General features: G+C 40.2%; 1 pseudogene; it reads left to right on the top strand.

Moving 5' to 3' along the window:
• The first annotated feature begins 13621 nt into the window (after positions 1 to 13621).
• LOC130870416 (40S ribosomal protein S9-like) lies at positions 13622 to 14309 on the top strand (annotated as a pseudogene).
• Positions 14310 to 14868: the final 559 nt, after the last annotated feature.

Raw genomic sequence — 14868 nt, 5'->3', positions numbered from 1 at the left:
CAAAGGTTTCCTCATACCCACTCATTTTAATGACTATTTAACATTTTATTTTAATTATTGTGTAAATAATATTATTAATTCTATATTCTATAATATAAAACATTATTTATTTTGTAATTTATGAAATCAAACGAGAGACCAGGCTTTTTTTAAAAAAAAAAAAAAGTGTGCCTATTCAAATAACCTAGGTTCTTTTGTTTTGTTTTGTTTTGTTTTTTGCCAGTACTGGAACTGAATACAGAAAGTCAGACATTCTACGCAAGAGTTCTGCTGTCCCCGATCCTTCCTAATAGTTGCTGAGTTTTATTTTGTTTTTAGACAAGATCTCACTATGGCCTGTAGCTCACTTTGCTAAGATGCATGTGAGTGCAGGTGCCTACAGAAACCCATAGAGAGCTTTGGATACCCTGGATCTGGAGTTAAAGGCCTCTGTGAACCCCCAGGATTGGTGCTGAGAACTGAACACCACTTTTCTTCAAGAACAATACATATTCTTAAGCATTGAGTTGTACCTCCAGCCCATCTTTATTTTTTATTTTTATTGAGCTTCACATTTTTCTCTGCTCTCCTCCTGCCTCTCCCTTCAGCCCTTCAACCCTCCCCCAAGGTCCCCATGCTACCAATTTACTCAGGAGATCTTGTCTTTTTTCTACTTCCCATGTAGATTAGATCTATGTAAGTCTCTCTTAGTGTCCTCATTGTTGTCTAAGTTATCTGTGATTGTGGTTTGTAGGCTGGCTTTCTTTGCTTTATGTTTTAAAACCACCTGAGTGAGTACATGTGATAATTGTCTGTCTGTGTCTGGGTTACCTCACTCAAAATAATGTTTTCTAGCTCCATCCATTTTCCTGCAAAATTCACGATGTTGTTATTTTTTCTGCTGTGTAGTACTTCATTGTGTAAATGTACCACATTTTCTTTATCCATTCTTTAGTTGAGGGGCATTTAGGTTGTTTCCAGGTTCTGACTATGACAAATAATGCTGCTATGAACATAGTTGAGCACATGTCCTTGTGGCACAATTGAGTATCCTTTGGATATATACCCAAAAGTGGTATTACTGGGTCTTGAGGAAAGATGTTTCCTAATTTTCTGAGAAATCACCGCACTGACATCCAAAGGGGTTGTACCAGCTTGCATTCCCACCAGCAATACAGAAGTGTTCCCTTTTCCCCAGAACCTCTCCAGCATAAGTTGTCACCAGTGTTTTTGATCTTGGCCATTTTTACAGGTGGAATCTCAGAGATGTTTTGATTTGCTTTTCTCTGATGACTAAGATGTTGAACATTTCAGCCATTTAAGATTCCTCTGTTGAAAGTTCTCTATTTAGGTCTTACTCCATTTTTTAATTGGATTATGTGTTCTTTTGGTGACCAATTTCTTGAGTTCTTTGTATTTTTTGGAGATCAGACCTCTGTCTGATGTGGGGTTAGTGAAGATCTTTTCCCATTCTGTAGACTGTCGTTTTGTCATGTTGACCAGCTTTTCAGTTTCAGGAGGTCCCGTTTATTAATTGTTACTCTCAGTGTCTGTGCTGCTGGGGTTATATTTAGGAAGTGGTCTCCTGTGCCAATGCATTCAAGTGTACTTCCCACTTGCTCTTCTGTGAGGTTCAGTGTGGCTGGCTTTATGTTGATGCCTTTGATCCATTTGGACTTGAGTTTTGTTCATGGTGATAGATATGGGTCTACTTTCATTCTTCTACATGTTGAAATCCAGTTATGCCAGCACCACTTGTTAAATATGGTTTCTTTTTTCCATTTGATATGTTTTGCTTCTTTGTCAAAAATCAGGTGTTCAAAGATGTGTGGATTGATATCCAGGTCTTCTATTCGGTTCCATTGGTCCTCCTGTCTGTTCTTATGCCAGTACTAGGCTATTTTCAGTACTGTAGCTTTGTAGTAGAGTTTGAAGTCAGGGATTATGATGCCTCCAGAAGTTCTTTTATTGTACAGGATTGTTTTGGCTTTTTTTTTGCTTTTCCATATGAAGTTGAGTATTTTCTTTTGAGGTCTATGAAGAATTTTGCTGGGATTTTGATGGGTATTGCATCGAATCTGTCCTCCAGCCAGTCTTACTATATTTTATTTTAAGATGGAGACCCACTGGGTTGTCTAGGCTGGCCTCAGTTTACCACAGTTCTCCTGCTTTAGTTTTCTAGGCTTTTCTTACTGGACTTAACTTGTAAATTATACTTTCTCATAAATCTATATGACAAAGGATTAAATATATTCTAAACAAGGTCGAGCACTAATAGTTTCAGATAAATATATTGCAACATACCTCCTTTCCCCACCAATAAAAGCGAATGCTCTGGTTGGCATTAACCGTAGTTACCACACACAGTCTTTGTTGAGATGTGAACAGTTCCTGCATTTAATATTCTCTATAGAGCAGGATTTCTCAGCATGTGGGTTGCAACCCCTTGAGGGTCATGTGACCCTTTTGTAGCAATCACCTAAGACCATCTTGAATATCAGATATCTACATTACAATTCATAACAGCAGAAAAATTATAGTTTGAAATAAAAACAAAAATAACTATGGTTAGGGATCACTACAGTGTAAGGAACTAAAGTACACTAAAGGGTTGCAGAATTAGAAGGTTGAGAACCATTGCTATAGAGTATATCATTTAACACACATCTTACAGTCTCCATGCAAAGATGAGGGACCAGGATTCTGTCATGGTATTGATGGAAATTAGGGCCCCATGTATGTTAGGCAAGCACTCTATCAGTGAGCTAAAACCCCAGCTAGGACTTGAGGTTCTCAATAGGAAGAAGCACAGATTCATAAAGTAAGCCCAGGCCCCCTTTTCACGATATGCTATACTCCTTCTTTGGAGGTGTGCTCTATCTATAAAAACATGCTAGTACTGGGGACCAACACAGGCACATTTTGACTTCTGCATCCAGAACTTCATGTGATTTAAAAGTACACTTGTATCAGTCCCTATACATAGAGTAGGTATCTGGAATTGCTATCTCTTATCCACAGCCCTGCTGACCTCTTGTCCTAGCTTGAATTGAGCTGTGTTCTGTTGTGACTGGGTCTGACTGTGAGCACCATTTGAGATAACAGCCTATTTCTGAATCATCTCTTGGTCCTTAGTATCACCCAATGCAGGCGTGGCTCGGAGCAGGGATCAGGAGGGTGTTTGTTAAATGAGTAAATGGAGGGATGGGTGGATGTCAAACAGGTTCTTTAGATGTTTGTCTGGGACTTGCTTTAGCCTGTGGGATAAGAGAACGTAATTCATGAAATATGAGACCTTTATTCCCATCAGGAAGCCATGGGGAGATCTGTTCCTGTCCTCTGCTTCAGAAAATTCCACTTCACATAGAACCTAAGAGTCATTCATGAAATGCCTACAAATTCTTGAAACTCAGGACCCATCATTTGTATCATTCTTGAAGACAGGAATGCCCATTTCCAACTCCTGGTGTTCAGTATCCTCCACTCCCATGATATCCCCTGGGCTAAGTTTCTTGGCACCAAGCATATCCCTGCACACACCCATACATATATACACAATTAAAATATTTTTAGAGTGCTTTAAATTTTAAATGAATTTATTAAATAAGGTCTGGCAAGAAGATTCAAAGGGCAATATGCATTTTCCATGCAAGTTTGATGGTGTGCTCCATCTTCAGAACCCATATAAAATATCCAAATGTGGTATCTCACAACTTTAACTCAGCAATGTTACAGCTGGGTACAAAACGAAAGAAAAACTTTCTAAAACTTGTGGACACATTAGTGCCCCAAACAATAGTAGTAAATGAATAAAATTTTAAATAAAGATATGTGTTTTAATTAAATCAGCACTTCCTAACTAGCATATGTTTGTTGGATGGAAGGCCAGGTTTCATTATAATAGTTTTGTCTAAGTTTATCATATTTTGCTCATATTCACCATCTTGTTGCTCTCTTTAGCTGTCTTTTCTTCCTGCTTCTTCCTCATGATTCCCTTCTTGATTTTATTGTTTTTTACATTTTTGTGCATGGGTAGTGCATGTTTTTGCAGGAGTGTGGATGCATGCAGAAGCTGAAGTTTGACGGCAGGAATTATCTTTTCTCGATCTTCCACATTATTCACTGAGGCAGGATCTCTCAGCCAAACCTAGAACTCACAGATACAGCTAGTCGCAACAGCGAGCTTGCCCTGTCTGTGTTGTATGAGGCTGGAATAACAGGCAGGCTGCCATGCCCATTTGGCATTTGTATGGGTTTCTAGGAATTCAAACTCTGGTCCCCAGGTTTGCAGAGAAAGCAGATCACCACTGAACTGTCTCCCCCAGCCCGGTTTTACTTAAAATCTTAGCTTTCTTTTAAGGTTTATATGTATGGGTCTTTTGTCTGCGTGTATACCTGTGTTACACATGTATGCCTGGTGCCTGTGGAGATGATATAGAGACTGTTGTGGGCCACCAGGTGGGTGCTAGGAGTTAAATTCAAGTTCTCCAAAAGAGCAACTAGTACTCCGAAATACTGAGCCATTCCTGCAGTCCCTCCTGTCTTTTTTAGCTTTTCAGTGTACTAAGTAATGGAATTCATTATGACGTTTGCCTATACTTGTACCCTGTACTCTGTTAACACTCACCTCTGCCTCTACCTTACCCCTTTTAGGCTCCCCACCTCCCACTGGCTGCCTATCCCAATCAGCAAACAGTCCCTCTTACAGCTTTCATATCGTGTGTGTGTGTGTGTGTGTGTGTGTGTGTGTGTGGATAGATTCTACATATGTGAAAAGAACATGCTATATTTGTTTTACCTCACTCTGCCCTCTTTTCTTCCCCTCTTCCTCCTTAGAATACTCCACCCTCTGTGTTCCCATCATATACTTTCAATACACTTGTGAATCCATGGAAAGATGCAGTATTTGTCTTCCAAATCTGGCAACTTTGCTGGAGATGATGACATCCAGATTCATTCATTTTCCTGTAAATAACTTGATTTCTTTATCCTTTTTTAATTTTAAATTACATTTTACTAGCAGACAACAGTAAATGTGTGCCACAGTGCATATGTAAAAGTCAAAACCGCAACTTGAAAGAGTCATTTTTCATTGTATGATAGGGCATCTCTTGGGTATATTCCCAAGAGTGGTATTGCTGGGTCCAGGGGTAGGTTGATCCCCAATTTCCTGAGAAACCGCCACACTGCTTTCCAAAGTGGTTGTACAAGTTTGCAGTCCCACCAGCAATGGATGAGTGCACCCCTTTCTCCACAACCTATCCAGCAAAGGCTATCATTGGTGTTTTTGATTTTAGCCATTCTGACAGTGTAAGATGGTATCTTAAAGTTGTCTTGATTTGCATTTCTCTGATCGCTAAGGAAATTGAGCATGACCTTTAGTGTCTTTTGGCCATTTGAACTTCTTCTGTTGAGAATTCTCTGTTCAGCTCAGTGCCCCATTTTATAATTGGGTTGATTAGCCTTTTATGGTCTAGTTTCTTGAGTTCTTTATATATTTTGGAGATCAGACCTTTATCAGTTGCAGGGTTGGTGAAGATCTTCTCCCAGTCAGTGGGTTGCCTTTCTGTCTTAGTGACAGTGTCCTTTGCTTTACAGAAGCTTTTCAGTCTCAGGAGGTCCCATTTATTCAGTGATGCCCTTAATGTCTGTGCTGCTGGGGTTATACGTAGGAAGTGGTCTCCTGTGCCCATGTGTTGTAGAGTACTTCCCACTTTCTCTTCTATCAGGTTCAGTGTGTTCGGACTGATATTGAGGTCTTTAATCCATTTGGACTTAAGTTTTGTGCATGGTGATAGACATGGATCTATTTTCATTCTTCTACAGATTGACATCCAGTTTTGCCAGCACAATTTGTTGAAGATGCTCTCTTTTTTCCATTGTATACTTTTAGCTCCTTTATCAAAAATCAGGTGTTCATAGGTTTGTGGGTTAAAGTCCGGGTCTTCTATTCGATTCCATTGGTCGACTTCTCTGTTTTTATGCCAACACCAATGATAGCCTTTGCTGGAGAGGTTGTGGAGAAAGGGGTACACTCATCCATTGCTGGTGGGAATGCAAACTTGTGCAACCACTTTGGAAGGCAGTGTGGCAGTTTTTCAGGAAATTCGGGATCAACCTACCCAAGATCCAGTAATATCACTCTTTGGAATATACCCAAGAGATGCCCTATCATACAACAAAAGTATATGCTCAACTATGTTCATAGCAGCATTGTTTGTAATAGCCAGAACCTGGAAACAACCGAGATGCCCTTCAATGGAAGAATGGATGAAGAAAGTATGGAATATATACATATTAGAGTACTACTCAGCAGTAAAAAACAATGACTTCTTGAATTTTGCATGCAAATGGACAGAAATAGAAAAGACTATCCTGAGTGAGGTAAGCCAGACCCAAAAAAGAGGAACATGGGATGTACTCACTCATAATTGGTTTCTAGCCATAAATAAAGGACATTGAGCCTATAATTCATGATCCTAGAGAAGCTAAATAAGAAGGTGAACCCAAAGAAAAACATATAGACATCCTACTGGATATTAACCTTCATCAGGCGATGAAAGGAGACAGAGACAGAGTCCCACATTGGAGCACCAGACTACAACCCCAAGGTCCAAACCAGGAGCAGAAGGAGAGAGAGCACGAGCAAGGAACTCAGGGCCATGAGGGGTGCACCCACATACTGAGACAATGGGGATGTCCTTTCGGGAACTCACCAAGGCCAGTTGGACTGGGTCTGAAAAAGCATGGGATAATACCGGACTCACTGAACATAGCGGACAATGAGGACTGCTGAGAAGTCAAGAATAATGGCACTGGGTTTTGATCCTACTGCACATACTGGCTTTGTGGGAGCCTAGGCTGTTTGGATGTTCACCTTAATAGACCTGGAAGGAGGTGGGAGGTCCTTGGACTCCCCACAGGGCAGGGAACCCTGACTGCTCTTAGGGCTGATGAGAGAGGGGGAGTTGATTGGGGGAGGGATATGGGAGGCCGTGGCGGGGAAGAGACAGAAATCTTTAATAAATAAATAAATAAATAAATAAATAAATAAATAAATAAATAAATAAAAAGAAGAAAAAAGAGTCATTTTTTTCTTCCACCATCCTGGCGATCAAACTTTGTGACAAGTTCCTTTACTCTCTGAGATGCTTTGCCAGAAGTTTGTTCATTTAATTATTTTGAGATAGGGGCTTGCATAGCCAAGGCTAGGCTTGAACTGTCTATATAGCTGGTGATAGCTTTAAATATCTTATCCCCCTGTCTCTACATCCCAGATTCTGGGATTACAGATATGGACTACTACCCTGTTTTACACAATGCCGGGAATCAAATCCTGGACCCTGTACAAGATAGGCAAGCAATCTACCAACTGAGCCACATCACTGGCCCCATAGTTTTTTTTTTATACCTAAATGTATATGTACCATGTGTCCTATACCTGTTTCCAAATTTAAGCACTTGAAACTTTTAAGTTGAGGAGAAAAAAATTTCCCACTGATTTTTTTATTGTTTTTATTGAGCTATATATTTTTCTTCATTCCCTTCCCTTCCTACTCTCTACCCACTCCTATGGGCCCCATGCTCCCAATTTACTCAGATCTTGATTTTTTTTCTACATCCCATGTAGATTAGTTCCATGTATGTCTCTCTTAAGGCCCTCATTGTTATTTATGTTCTCTGAGATTGTGAATTGTAGACTGGTTTTTCTTTACTTTATGTCTAAAAGCCACTCATGAGTGAGTACATATATTTGTTTTTCTTGGTCTGGATTACCTCACTCAATATGATATTTTCTAGGTCCATTTGCCCACAAATTTCAAGATGTCATTATCTTTTTTTCTGCTGTGTAGTACTCCATTGTGTAAATGTACCATTTTTTCCTTATCCATCCTTTAGTCAAGGGACATTTAGGTTGTTTCCAGGTTCTGGCTATACCAAACAATGCTGCTATGAACATAGTTGAGTTCATGTCCTTGTGGTATGATTGAGTATCCTTTGAATATATACCCCAAAGTGGTATTGCTGGGTCTTGACGAAAGCTGTTTTCTAAGTTTCTAAGAAATTGCCATTCTAGGATATACAAAGTGGCTGTACCAATTAGCCCTCCTACCAGCCATGGATAAGTGTTCCCCTTACCCCACAACCTCTCCAGCATAAATTGTCATCAGTGTTTTTAATCTTGGTCATTCTTAAAAGTGTAAGATGGAATCTCAGAGTTTTGATTTGCATTAAGTTGAATAGAAAACAAATCTTATCTGTGTTTATTCAATGTCAACATCTTATCATTCCGGCGAAGTGTGTTACATAATTGCAGGAGCAAAAGTCTGGACTTATCAGTAATGCGTGGAAAAACATGGAGACTGCAAATGGTTCTTCAGGAGAGGGACTCCAAAAACAGAGATCAGGGTTCATAGGATTAAGTGGACATCTCTCAGATTCACAAGTGTGGGGCAAAGCAAAGAGAGCAGGACCTGGCCATGGGAAATCCCAAGTTGCCCAGCAATCACAACAAAGTCTTTAGTCAATTCACCCAGTGATTGCACTGAATCTTGACAGATTGTGTCTGAACATTACACACTGACTGGTTATCGATGCATGCTGCCAAGTCTGATAACCTGAGTTTCACCCCTAGGATCCACTTTGTGGAAGGAGAGAACAGACAATGAAGAGTTTTTCTCTTACCTCCACAAGAGCATTGTGACATACACACATGTGCACACACAAAAAATCTAAGACACATCAAATTACTATATTTATTTGACAGGTGTGTGTGTGTGTGTGTGTGCATGTGTGTGTACAGGTGTGCATACATGCAGGGGCATGTGTGTGAGTCCAAAGACAACTTCTAGAAGTTGGTTATTTTTTCTATCATGTGATTCCCAGGAATGGACTTCAAGTTGTTAAGCTTGGTGGCACATATCTTTACATACTCACTGAACCACCTCACTGACTTTACAAATTAATATAATGGTTCTTATTTGAACAAAGAATGGTCCATGCATCAGGCAGTCTAAGAACTAGAGTTTGAAGAACTTCTTCACCCAACAGGGAACAAGGAGCTTCACACCCTAAACAAAAGCCAAACTGGGAAACAGCTGATTGGCCAAGCTTGACAACTAAGTCTACCTGATTTGGATGTGACTTGGTTGGGCATGGGCCAGACAAGAGTGCTGCCTGAGATCTGTTGAAGCTTCTCTGTTTGCAATTGGTAGAAAAATGCCTTTTAGTTTACACACACACATACATAATTTGTACAAAGTTAGTGTGATAGCAAATGAGTCCCTCCTTTAAAAGTCTGATTTTGAAATTCAGTCTTCAATGCAGTGGAGTTGGGAAGAGTGTAAGCAGACATTTCTCTCTTGCCAACCTTTTCCCAAATAAACCGCTCAAGAGGCTGAATATTACTTATAAATGCTTGACCAATAATAGCTCAGTCTTGTTACTAGCTAAGTCTTACACTTAAACTAACCCACATTTCTCTATTACACTCAACCACGTGGCAGTGCCTTTATTAACATGGCATGTTCATCTCCTGTTCCCTCTGTGTCTAGCTGCTGTCTCCTCTGACTACGTTCTCCTTCTACGTTCATCCTTAATTTGTTTATCCCTTCTATAGTTCCTGCCTAACTATTCACCAATCAACATTTTATTAAATCAATTTGTGTAGCAAATCTTTACAATTTACAAAGAGGATTATTCCACAGCAGAGGAAGGGTATAAAGACAGAATTTGGGGGGAGTACTCATGGGCAAAGTTAGAAGGACATAAAAGCTAAAGTTAGTAGGAGGGGCCAGAAAAACAAAGTTGTGAGGAAATACCTAAAGACAGATTTGTCTGGAGCAGCTTTGTGGACAGAGTTGGGAGAAAAGACTTCAGAGATAAGGATAGGAGGAATAATTTCATGGGTGAGATTAGGAAGAGGAGCCTCAAGGACAAAGATGAAAAGAGGAGCCTTCTGGATAAAATTGGAAAGAGGGAGTGTGGTAGTTTGAATGTAATTGGCCCCCATAATCTCATAGGGAGTTAGGAGGTGTGGCTTTGCAGGAGTAGGTGTAGTCTTGTTGGAGCAAGTGTGTCACTGTTGAGGCAGGCTTTGAGGTCTCATGTATCTCAAGCCACACTCAGTGAATCAGTCCACTTGCTGTTGCCTTCGGATCCAGATGTATCCAGCACCATGTGTGCCTGCAGGCTTTCATGCTGTCCACCATGATGATAATAGAATTAACCTCTGAAGCTGTAGGCAAGCCACCCCAATTAAATATTTTCCTTAGAAGAGTTGCAATGGTCATGGTGTCTCTCCACTGCAATAGAAACTCTAGCTAGGACAGGAAGCCTCTTAGACAAAATTGTGGGGACAGGCTCATGGATAAGACTGTGAGAGAGGCTTAAGGACAAGGGTGGCAGAATGTACCTGATGGACAGGTGGAGGGGCCTGGTTGGAGTTGTTTACATCATGAGAATTTCAGACTCATGAATGTCTTCAGGTTATCAGGCCAATTTCTATCCTCTTTTACACCTTCACCTTATACCATAGGTTTTAATAGCAAGAACTTCCATGCTAGAAGCTAGCATCTAGACATAGGATTTCCCAAAACAGTGAAGAACAAATCTTTATCTTCTCTGCTTTGTTTTATTCTTTATTTTCATACAGGTATATCCCATGTGTTTAGCACATCCTTACCATTTTCCTCTAATCTCCATTTGCTTACCCTCTTCCCACTCTTACTTGTTTCTTAAGACAATTTTCATTCTTTTATTTTAAAACATTATTTGTGTGTGTATGTGTGTGTGTGTGTGTGTGTGTGTGTGTGCTTGAGTATGTCTGTTCATCACATATATACAAGTGACCATGGAGGCCAGGAGAAGATGTTTATTGATCCCTTGTAGCTAGTTAAAGATGATTGTGAGCTGCCATTTGGGTGCTGGGAACCAAATCTGTCCTTTGGAAGAAGAACAGCAAGAACTCTTAATCACCGAGCCATAGCTCTGGTCCTGGTATTTGTCTTTCTAGATGGACATACATAATTATGTCCCGCTTTTTAAATTTTGCTTTATTTTGCTTGTTGTTGAGTCAGGGTCTCACACAGCCCAGACTGAATCCATATTCACTATACAACTGAGGATGGCCTTGAACTTATTTCTTCCTGCCTCCACCTCCCAGTTGACAGGCATGTGCCACTATGCTAGGCTCAGAACAAGTACCTTTAATGAGAATGTTTTGTACTCTTGGGACGAAGAAGGAATAGAAAGAAAATGAGAAAAAAAAAAACTACAAAGAAAACATAAGGTGGAAATAAGTAAATTTTATGATAGGTACACTTCTTTGTGGAATTGTTTGTGGTACTGGCTTTTATATAATTAAAGAAAATAATCTTTAATAATAGTATTTAATGTTTTAGTTCTTAAATTGCATCTAGGCCACACATCTTTTAAGAAAGGTGTTATTTGAAAAGCTTTCACATCCGTGAGAGTGAGTTTTTTGTTTTTTGTTTGTTTTTTTTTTTTTTTTGGTTTTTCAAGACAGGGTTTCTCTGTGGTTTTGGAGCCTGTCCTGGAACTAGCTCTTGTAGACCAGGCTGGTCTCGAACTCACAGAGATCCACCTGCCTCTGCCTCCCAAGTACTGGGATTACGTGAGAGTGAGTTTTAAACAAAGATTGACATCTTTCTTGAAGTGGAAATAAAATCATGTGTAAATATCTCTGTGGTATTTTATTTTTTGTCCAGACCAAGTGAATATGGAGAGAGGGGAAAAAAAAATCAAGAAAGCACTGAAGTGTATTGCCCCAACACATTTGTTTCTCACTAATTAAACTTCAAAGCAATTGATTTTATTAGAAAAAATTGCATGATAAATTTTTAATAGTTTCATGTTTATCAAAGATAAAAGCTTAAACAGAAAGCATCAAATTGATTACATAATATTATCAAGCATTTTTGGAACAGGAAGATGAGATGTTTTTATAATGTGCTCAAGTTGTGATCCTTAGAAGTTCATTCAAGAAGAAAAAAAAATTAGGAAAGGTGTTTAATTACTTTTCTGTTGCTGCGACAGAACACCATGGCCAAGGCAACTTAAGAAAAAGAAAGAGTCTTATGGTTCTAGAGGATTCCAAGTCCATCACAATTAGAAGGCAACACCACAGACATCTAGAAAGCTGAGCATTCCCAGCTGCAAATGCAAGCAGGAATCAGAGAGAGCAAAGTGCAAGCAGGGGAAGGATATGTATGGCTTCCAAGCTCACCCTTGGTGATATATTCACTCCAGCAAAGCTGGACTTCCTAAACTTCTGCAAATAGTACTTGGAATTGGAGGCTAGGTGTTCAAATGCCTGAATCTATGAGTAGTATTTCTCATTCAAATACCGCAGAAGGGGGAATGGCTCATTTGATGCAGTGATTGCTGTAGACTCAAGAGTGTCTGAGTTTGATTGCCAGAACCAATCTAACTAACACAAATGAAAGCAAGAAAGTAAAAAAAGCAGAGAGAAAGAAAGAAAAGAGAGAGTATAGTATTGCTTAGGGGCAGAGACTGGTGAATCCCTGGGGCTTGGCAGCCAGCTAGCCTAACATGTCCAGCAAGTTCTAGGTCAGTGAAAAATCTTGTCTAAAAAACAGACAGGATGCTCTGACCAAAAGCAATTTAAGAAATGAAAAGGTTTTCCTTTGTTAGTTCACATTCCTGGTTACAGTCCTTTATTTTGGGGAAGTCGAGGCAGAAACTTCAAGCTCATGGTCACATCACATTCAGAGAGAGAGAATCAATGTGTAAGCGATTAGTACTAACCTAGCTTTCTTTCTCTGTACAAGTCAGACCCCAAACCCAAGGAATAGTGCCATCTACTTCAGGCTAGGCTTTCCCACATCGATTAAGGCAGGCTATCTAGACAATCCACACGGACGTGCCCATGGGACAACCTGATCTAGACAGTTCCTGAGGAAGCCACTTTCTTTCTGGGTGTTTCTAGGTTATATCAAACAGACTATTAAAACCAAACAGCGTAGCTTTCTTGCCAATTTTTCTCACAGGTGAGAAGTAAGAGAAGCAAGTCCTCCACTTTTGGGACTTGACAGTGTATACTCTGGCCCTGGTTCTGTATACCTTAAAAAACATGTGATGTCTTCTGTTTGACTTTTCATAGCCTCACCAGGTAACTTCACTCCCACAGCTGTCAGTCCACCAAGCCATGAGCCATCTGCTTCTGCCTCTGTTGGTCATAATTTTCCTCTCTTCTCCAGTTTACTGTACAGGACCTAGAGGGGTCCTGTTTCTAGTTGACCTGGTGCTAGCAGATTCTTTTAAGGCAGTCATAGAGAGTTTTTGTATTTTCAACACATATCTGAAGTTGGGAATGCAGAAGTTGCTCTTTGTCTCCCTCAACGCTCTGCCCCCTACCTGCCCTCCATCCTCTTCCACTATTTGTAATAATCTGGCTAGTTATAAAATAATAAGAAATGATGATGAGGCTTTAAAAATAAGGAAGGTATAAATAAAAGAAAATAATTAAATATTGAATCTATCTTAGTGAAAGGACATTCTGATATTTTTATCTCTGAGTTGGGTAGCTAAATTAACTTAAAAGTTGTTTTCTTAAAAAAAAATAAAAAATAAAAAATAAATAAAAATAAAGGTCGCGGTCGTGAGCTCCTAGGCGCGGCAGGCCTAGAGACGCCAACATGCCTGTTGCCAGAAGTTGGGTTTGTCGTAAGACCTATGTGACCCCACGGAGACCCTTCGAGAAGTCGCGTCTCGATCAGGAACTGAAACTCATCGGAGAATATGGGCTCCGAAACAAGCGTGAGGTGTGGAGAGTCAAATTTACCCTGGCCAAGATCCGCAAGGCTGCCCGAGAGCTGCTAACGCTGGACGAAAAGGACCCACAGCGTCTTTTTGAAGGCAATGCTCTGCTGAGGCGACTTGTTCGCATTGGGGTGCTGGATGAGGGCAAGATGAAGCTAGATTACATCCTGGGCCTGAAGATTGAGGATTTCTTGGAGAGGCGGCTGCAGACCCAGGTCTTCAAGCTGGATTTGGCTAAATCTATTCACCATGCCCGTGTGCTCATCCGCCAGCGTCACTCAGGGTCCGCAAGCAGGTGGTGAACATCCCGTCCTTCATTGTTAGTCTGGACTCCCAGAAGCACATTGATTTCTCCCTCCGGTCTCCTTATGGTGGTGGACGACCGGGCCGAGTGAAGAGGAAGAATGCCAAGAAGGGCCAGGGTGGTGCCGGAGCTGGTGATGATGAAGAAGAAGATTAAGTTAATGTCTCCCTGGACTGGAGAATTGTCTAGTTTCCAGTTGGCTAATAAAACAGAATTAACACTTAAAAAAAAAAGTTGTTTTATGTTTTCTTATTGTAGTGTTTAGGATAAATAGTAATGTGGAAATAGAATGTAAAAATTACAAAAAGAAAAGAATCAGGAAGGGGGGAAAGTTCCCCAACTGTTCAAGCATAAGACAAAACTTTTTATTTATTTTATTTTTTTTTTTTGAGACAAAGTTTTTTTTGTAGCTTTGGGGCCTGTTCTGGAACTATCTCTTGTAGACCAGGCTGACCTCAAGGAGATTCGTCTGCTTCTGCCTCCTGAGTGCTAGGATTAAAGGTGTGTACCACCCACTGCCCAGCAAGACAGAACATTTTTTAGAAGTATCATGGTATCTAGAGATGGCTCATCACGTGAAGGTGTTGCCACCCAGCCTGAAGAACTGAATTGGATTCCCAGTACCCTCCTGGAGAAAGGAAAGAACAAACTACTACAAGTTGTCCTCTGACCTTGAGATGCTCACTGTGGCATGCGTATGTGTGCATGTGAGTGCATATTCACTTGAAATATAAAAATACCATATTTTTACCTTTTAGAGATAATGTGATCACTTACATAAA

The sequence above is a fragment of the Chionomys nivalis genome, chromosome 2, assembly GCF_950005125.1.
Source record: "Chionomys nivalis chromosome 2, mChiNiv1.1, whole genome shotgun sequence".
NCBI lineage: Eukaryota > Metazoa > Chordata > Mammalia > Rodentia > Cricetidae > Chionomys > Chionomys nivalis.
The sequence above is the reverse complement of the archived record's forward strand: the minus strand, read 5'-3'. Positions and strand labels throughout refer to the sequence as shown.